This window comes from Helianthus annuus, chromosome 11 (assembly GCF_002127325.2).
Source record: "Helianthus annuus cultivar XRQ/B chromosome 11, HanXRQr2.0-SUNRISE, whole genome shotgun sequence".
NCBI lineage: Eukaryota > Viridiplantae > Streptophyta > Magnoliopsida > Asterales > Asteraceae > Helianthus > Helianthus annuus.
The window spans coordinates 92,221,150-92,229,905 of record NC_035443.2 but is presented as its reverse complement, the minus strand read 5'-3'; positions in this window follow the sequence as shown (position 1 = coordinate 92,229,905).

Here is an 8,756-nt window from a genome sequence, read left to right as displayed (position 1 = left end):
GTTCGTGAACTGTTAGTTTATGTGTGAAACATACGTGTGTTACTTGAACATAGACCTGACTTGTACGGTAACCATGTTAGGACGTGATTGACCACAGTTAGCTCAAGTGACCTTCTATTATCTGCCGAGCTAATCTAAGGTGAGTTCATACTTTCTATAGGGCATGGGATTCCCGGTGGTTTGGGAATGGGTTAAGAAATAATAACTATCCCCCTTGGGTGGGATACAACCTGCGTATTCTCCTTCGGTAGAATATGTACCTCCATTCTCCTTAGGAAGGATGACAACATAGAACTTACTAGACAAAACTCTATCATGAAGTCCCTCATTTTTATATCAACTTAATCGCCGGGCAATTGGCGAACGGGTCATTAGTTAAATAGCGCTATTAGGTCTGACAAACCTCACACCGTGCCGCAGAGGACGGGAGTGCACTAATGTACTTGGGCACTTAGTCAATGATGAAAGACATTGACGCAAGGCACATAAACATGACTCCAGTCAGTAGTCGATATGGTAACGGGTCTAGTGGTTTACAACATGGGGTAGCCCCCACAGTATTTGGTTTGGGAAACAAGGAACTGGTTAACTCATGGTTTTCGAAATAACTTATGGCTTTTTGAACAACCCTAAAATGGGTAACCAACTGTGAACTTACTCAACATTGTTGTTGATTCGTTGTTACATGACTTGCAGGTCGTTAGATACTTAGCAGGAGCTTGCATGGGAGGAGTCGTTGTGGAACATGGACCATTGTGTGTTCATGATAAACTTATGAACTTTAAACTTATCTTTTGGTTTTGAACTTATTGCTTCCGCTGATAACTAAGACTTTGTTAAATTGTTTTGTCACCAAATATATTGTTTGGTCTGGATTTTATTTATTTATATTGTTCAATATGATTGGTGGCTGGATCTTGGTCAGTCACGCTCCCTGCGGTGATACTCCGCTTGTGGATTTTGGGGGTGTGACAGATTGGTATCAGAGCCATTGGTTATAGTGAACTTGGTGTTAAAAAGGGAAAAAGCTTTTTGACAAAAACCAGACTATAACCAGTTCAGTGCTCAACGATAGACAACGACGCTTCGCTCCATGTGCAAGACTCAACACTATAGGTGATATGGTTTTTGTTTGTATTGCCTGCTTGTTAGTTTAGATAGTGCATTGTTCATGGTATGCTTAGTTAACGTAACAACTGTTGTTTGAAACTCTGTTTGCTTACTCTCTTCTGTCACCCCATACTTTTCACACCTCAATGTCACCGTTCTTACTTATGCTTTTCTCGATGTGAAGATCATGAGTGGACGTCTTAACTTGACTCAGGCCCAACTGACGGCTCTAATCAATGAATGAGTTGCTGAGGCACTAGCAGCAGCTCAAGCAGGAGGTACAACCTGCTATTTCAACTTATCCTAGGATGTTTAGATCCTACTTTCGTGATCCTACTATCGTTCTTAACTTTATTCTTTCTTCCTCACGCGACAGGTCAAAATGCTCAGCCTCAAGTGTGTACGTTCAAGACCTTCGTGGATTATCGACCTAGTACTTTCAGTGGCACGAAAGGAGCCGTAGGTCTTATCCACTGGTTCGAGAAGATCGAATCTGTTTTTGAGATGTGTGAGTGCCCTGTAGCCAGTAGGGTGAAGTTTGCAACTAGAACTCTTCAAGGTGGTGCGCTCTCCTGGTGGAACGCACAAGTGCAAATGTTAGGGTTGGCAGCTGCTAATGCAACCCCATGGAGCGATTTTAAAGAGCTGATCAAAGAAGAATATTGTCATCGTGGTGACATTCATAAGCCTGAGGTAGAGTTCTATGACCTCAAGATGGTAGGGTCAGAGATTGAGGCCTACATGAAGCGTTCAAACGAATTGGTTGCATTGTGTCTCAACATATTAAATCCTCCTTACAAGCGTATCGAGCTCTACATCAAAGGTTTAGAGCCAGAGATCCGGAGCATGGTAACTTCAACTAACCTCCCCACGATCCAGCAGATCATACGACTGTCCGACAACCTCACTAATCAAGCAGTCTAGCAGAACAGGCTGCCTAAACATATTAGTGCTACCACATCAGATGCTCCAAGCGACAAGAAACGCAAATGGGATGGGAATTCTAGCAAGGGCTCAAGCTCTGTTCAGTCTCAGTCTCAGTAGCGAAGGACTAATGACTACAAGAGCCTCAATCAGCAATCTACTGGTCATCAAGGTCAGGGTGGGTATAGGGGAAGCCACCCTAAGTGCAACCATTGTAACTTGCACCACAGTGCGCCGTGCAGCAAGGGTCGTTGTCATAGATGCAACAAACCTGGTTACGCAGCAAAGGATTGTAGAAGCCCACATCATGCGAATTAGAATCGACAACAGCAACAGCAACAAGTGTAGGATCGTTGACTGACCCGAACGAGTCGTTCAGAGGTAATCTCCTATTTTTCAGATGCGGAATAATAAGAAACGTAGGTAGAAATAGCTTGTTTTCCTCTTTAATCTTTTGTTTTATTAATTTGACAGCTTTTACAGTTCAGACGTCACACCGGCAGAGCTTCGTCGTGGAAATGAACTCAACTGTTACAGGATCGCTCAAATGTCAGCTATATATAGGCCTGTGGGTTCGCTTATGTGACCTGTGTACACATAAGCGGACCTGCTATGTTCCTATGAGCGAACCCCCTAACCTTTGACCCTAAAAGCGAACCTAGTTCACTAAACACATACAATCTCGTATTTTCTCGTATTTCGCGCCCTAATCTATACAATATAATGAATGACTTGATCCAAGACAAAATCAACAGATGTAGTGCACCAACAGACTCCTCCTCAGATGTTGATGGAGTCGACTATCAAGTCAGCATTATGCTGTGTCTTCACATCTTCAGTCTTGATCAGTCTTTGGGCTTTTCTTTCTCTCTATCTTCAGACTCCCCCTCTCGATTTACTGGCATTCCTTTGTTCTTCAGTAACATCTTCAGGATCGTTGTCTGGTTCTTCATATCGCAAGATTGATTTCCAGAATCGAAACTTGGCTATCTTCAATCAGAGATCTTCAAGAATTGAAACCTGACACTCTATCTTCAGATTCAAGAATTGAAACCTGGCACTTTATCTTCAGCTTTCCAATATCAGTTGTCGAAAATCTTTTTGACTTTTTCAATAGTTTATGCTAAAAAACACTGAAAATCTTTTTGGATTTTGAAATAAAGAAAATGTAATGCAGTAAAGAAATATTTACAAACAATATTTTTGTGAGTTCGTGTAAGAGGATCATATCAGTTGTTGACAAGACACTAGCACCGTTAAGCTGTTATTTCATTTTAAGCTTTTAAACAGTTCGCGTTGATTGTCGATATTTTGATCCACTTAAATTCTCACAAAAACTTTCAACCTGTTCGGGATACTGAATTAGTGTTTTAGAACTTAAACATCTACATGTGTCCCACCTTAGTATATACTCCCGTATCCAGACCCCAGTATTCAGTCTTACAGGTGAGTATACCACAGCTGATATCTGTTAAAGGTAGGTGCGAGGGCCGTGAGAGCTCAGGTCGATACTTCCGTATACGCAGAGAGATGACGGCTTCGACTTTTGGTGGGTCCCCTTTAGAGGATCTTTTGTTACAACAGCAAAGATTATCAATTTTATTGTTTAATCAAATTGCTGAGGGCGAGCTTGTATTTCAAAGCTTTTTGCAGAAAGTATTATCCGGGGACTAGGTCAGTACTTCCATACAGCAGAAGTCCCGGGATAATACCCCAGATATCACTGAGCATAAAGACCTAGTATCTCAGAATACGGGACCCTTCAACCAGGATTTCAGGGGTTACCTATATATCCTGGAGGTGTTCCCCACGTAGACGTAAGTAAAATTTATGTTTATATCCCAAACTGATCTATTAATTCCGTGAAAACCTACCGGCACATCTTTAGCGAGACTACTTAATTGCATTTATACATTACAAATCTTTAGCGTACTGTGCCAGTCTAGCTAATGTACTATCATTTCCTCTATTTGCACCAAAACTCATTTTTAATTTTTCAATGTTTTTGACATTTTCGAATTTTCTAATGTTTTTGCATTTGACAACTGACATCGAATCACATCAAATCGCCATTCACTGGGCATAAACAATCAGAACTCCCCCTATCACAAACCATTTTCTCATTTAGATTTCAAAACACTTAAGTTTGTTTTAATCAAAATGATTTTTCCGGAAAATGAGTTTGTGTTTTACTTTTAAGTTTACCACTTGTGAAACATGGGGATATGGTTCATCATCTTGTTTATTAATCTCATATGAACAATAAATCAAGTACAACTTAATGTCCCTGATTTATTATTTGCAGTTCAGAATCACTGTACCACTTGTAAATGTAAATTCTTCAAGGTATAACCACAAATACCACTTATAGATCAAAAATACCACTTGTAGGTTTTACTGTAGGAATGAAACATCTACAGAAACCTCTTTACCACTTGTCGAATTAGACAGAAGATGCCGATTCCTGTTTCTCAATTACCAACCTGGAAGCTCCGGCGTAGTCCTCTCACCTGTAAACATTCAAACACTATTCAAAATCTTTCAAACAAACTTTTCAAACACTAGAATGATTCCTTCGACTATCATGGAAAACAAACTTCCATCCAAGTCTTTTCAGACTTGATGGATTTCAACTCTTGAGCAGTAGGGTTATATGTCGCCTTTTTAGTTGCATAAAAATCTTTAACCCCCTTTGCCCTTCCACTTAACATTTTCCCAAATATCTTTTTAACATTCCCGTTGAATGTTTTCTCGACATCAAAATCTTTTTTCTCATTGTAAAACTGATTTGAAATCTCAGTTTTTCCCACTTTCTTTTTAACTTCTTCAAATTTCAGTGATGGAAACTCCTCATCATTCACTGAAATTTTCTCCTCAACCTGTAGCTCTTCTGGCTTTGTGGAACCAGATTCATCGCCGACATTTTCATCATTCTTTTTAACAACCCACACCTGGTTGTCTTTTTCTTTCTTTTTGTAAAAATTCTTCTTCGAACACTCACCAACCTCATATTTTGAATTTTCGAAAATTTTAAGTCTATTGGTTGGTGGTTCAACATCAACAACTTTTTCTTTTAATTTGTGAGAAACTCCCTGTTTTGTTTTTGCATTTGTCGAACAGTTCCATGCAATGTGACCAGCTTCATTGCACTTGTAACAGGTTCGAGTTTCTCTTTGATAACACACTTCAGCTCCATTTTTCTTCTTTTCAGCAAGAAACTCCTGGTTTGACTGTCTCCAGAATGGTTTCTTCTGTTCATCTTCTGAGCTTCCACCTGATACAAATTCTTTTTTTGTTTTAGAATTTTTATCATTTTTATAGTTTTCTAGTGGAACAAAGCCTAATCCTTTCTTTTTGTAGCTACGATTTTGGTTAGGTTTCTTTTGAAAACCAGAACCAGAATTGTAACCCTTTTTCTTGTTTAGACGTTGTTGAACTCTTGAAGTGTACTTTTTAGGTTTTTTAGTAAGATTTAAATCTTTTATTTCAGAAATATTGATTTCTGTCATTTTGAAAACCTTTTTGATCATATCAAAGCGAACACTTCTTATTGGAAATTCTTTGTCATAATATAATTTGTCCGAATCATTTAAAGTGTATGCAACTTCAAATGTTTCATCATCCAAATTTGCTTTTGATAACAAAAATTCTATACTGTAAGACCGTTTAACCGACGAACTTTGACTGTTGACTGACGGATTTGACCCTCCAGACTTAGATTTTGACTCGGACTCCTCATCAGTATCCAACACCTGATCGACCACCTTTTTAATTAACTCAGACTCATGATCGGTATCGGACGAGGTAAACGTGACATCAATGTTATCTGGTAAAATGTCAGTTGTGTCGGTTTTTAGCTTTATATTGACTGCTTTTTCAAGTTGCTCCTCGTTTGGTTTCCTAGGAGAATACCCATCCCAAATTGGAGGCGGACACTTGTTATAGCTAACAGTCGGTTTCTTACCACAATCTTTCTTCTTCTTTTGCTTCTCATCTTGAAAAGCTTCCATACCTGCAACAGTTGGGTAAATACGATTAATGAGATAATCAGAACTAGAATAGCTTAGCAGTAATCGTCTAATTCTCTCATTCTCTATTTTCTCTGTTTCCAACTCTTGCTTCCATTTAGCACTCTCTTCGATGTAGAAATTTATCGCTTTCTGCTTTGACATCATGACTGCATTCAACATCGTCAGTGCTTGTTCTCTTTCTGAGTTTGTCGTTTGGAGACCAGTTACTATTTTGTTCAAGACATCGTACGATTCTTTCACATAATTGAGGTTGAACAGTAACTGCTCCTTCTTCTTCTCGTACTCAGCTATAATGTCGTCTTTTGCTACACATTCCTTGCAAGCTTCCAAACACTTCTCGCAAGGCTTGACGACTTCAACAATCTTCTCAACCTCGATTGTTTTCACAACTTCAATCACCTTTTCAGCTTCATTCACCTTTTCTTCATCTTTCACAACTTCGGTAATCTTTTCAGCACCACTTTCAACATTTTGAACATCATTTTCAGATTCCTTTTGTCGTTCTTTAGCAGCTCTTTTCTCCTTCAGTTTCTCCATGCGATCTGCAAAATAGAAATGAAAACTTTCAGGAGAAAGATAAGATTTAGCAACATTTATATGTTTTTCTTCCTCAACATCACTGCTACTATCAACTGGTGACTGATCAAACTGTGTAGATATTCAGAATCAGCATCTGATGCACCAGAATCAGACGGTGTTTGATCAAATACAACTGCTTTTTCTGAAATAACCTCATTCTGTACACTTTCACATGAACTCTGTAAACTTTCATCTGAACCCTCTGAAATTTCTCCAGATCTTTCTAAAAGTTCATCAGTACTTTCTGAATTTTCATCAGATGTAACAGACTTTTCATCCTCACTAGCTACATTCACTCCAATAGATTTCATCCAAGTAGCAAACAAGTCTGGCTCTCGGACAATCTTGGCAATGAATGCTTTGAACTCTCCTTTTTCATCAACAAACATATCCCAGCTGAAGCCTTCAGGTAGTCTCTCATCATCTTGATCAACAATATAGGCTTTGCTATCAGGAGATATGTATTTATCCCAGCTGAAGTCAACTACACATGCTCTCTTGGGGTCTTCAATCTTCCTACCATGAGCCGTCTGTGGTTCTTGAGATTGACCAACTTGCTGATAGATAGCTTTCCGGTAGTAGTCGTCTTTTCCGAATGGATTCTGTGCACCGCTAGCTTCTCTTCCCTTGCATTCCCATTTGAAATGGCCTTTCTCCCTGCATCGAAAACAAGTAACTTTAGATTTATCAAAACCTAAAGTAGATACATGAGCATCAAGAAAGTCATTTCTCCCGGTGATTATTTTGAACTTCTCAGCACGTCGAAGAACACTTGCAAGACACCATTTGATATCCACGAGTTCCATCTCTTCGGCGTCTATCTGATCGTAATCCTCCTTTGTAAGCATAGGATTTCCGATCCGACCAGCAACAAGACCTTCATAGGATAACAATACAGAACCAAGAAGTGCCATGTGGTCTTTCGCAGTGTCTTCTGAAAAGCTTTGACCTTCTGGAAGGTTGAGAGCTATGTTGCATTGAATCACGTATCCATTTCCTGTCTTTGTACGCTGAGACTGAAAGCTTGTATTTGTCTCTTTAGGATTTACACTCGGAAACGATGAAAATCCACCACTACTCTTGTTTTAACCCCGATCAGCCTTTTCTGATGAATCCCCGGCACTGAATGCAGTTTGGATTTTCGGACTTCTCTCAGCTTCAGGAACTGGAATGCTACCTTTATAGTACATTTTTACATCCTGTTGACCACTGGGACTGCTCATCCTAGCAATCTTCTGTTGTTCTAGATCCTGCCTCTCGATCTTCTCTATGAACTGAGATATAGTCAACCCATCATAAACACCTGTGTTTTTCAGAATCATCAGATAGGTTCCCCACTCTTTCTGAGGCAACGCATCAGCTAACTTGTCCACCCACTCCTCACGATCTTTCTTAATGCTCAACATCGACATCGATCGTACTAGATGACAGTATCTCTCAATCAGCTTCTTTGTATCCTCTCCCGGTAAGCTGCTAAACAGATCAAATTCTTTCTTTAGCAATGCCTTCTTCCTTTTAACCATATTCTCACTACCTTCAAACTTGACTTTAAGTGCATCCCAGATTGATTTTGCGGTTTTGTCATGCTGAAGTAGAATAAAGATGTCTTCCTTGATAGCTTGTTGAAGCAGACTGATCATCATCTTTTCTGCTTTGTACAAAACACGTTCTTGATCCGTGAATTCTGATAACTCTTTGGTAACGTGCAATTCTGTTTCAGGCAACACATACTTCTGTAATATACACTCCCATGATCTAAGATGATTTTCCTGAACCCAGTTCTCGAATCGATCTTTCCACCCATAATATTCTTCGATACTCATCAGTTTCGGGGGTTTCTGGGTGGTTCCCGTCTCGTTCTCTAAATTCATCGCCTGAGCAATCACAGCTGGATTAGACGGTGTTGCGAAAGCGTTGTAAAACTCGGAATCCATAATCACTTAACACGTTTTCCAAGAAAGATGCCAAATAAGCGAACCAGAATGATCAAATGAGCGAACCACAAGATGTTCTTAAAAGCGAATCTGTTTGATGTACAGTGGAGCGGACCTCACAAGCACTTTGGAGCGGACCTATATAATCAGATAAGCGGACCTGATCCTTACTTTTGAG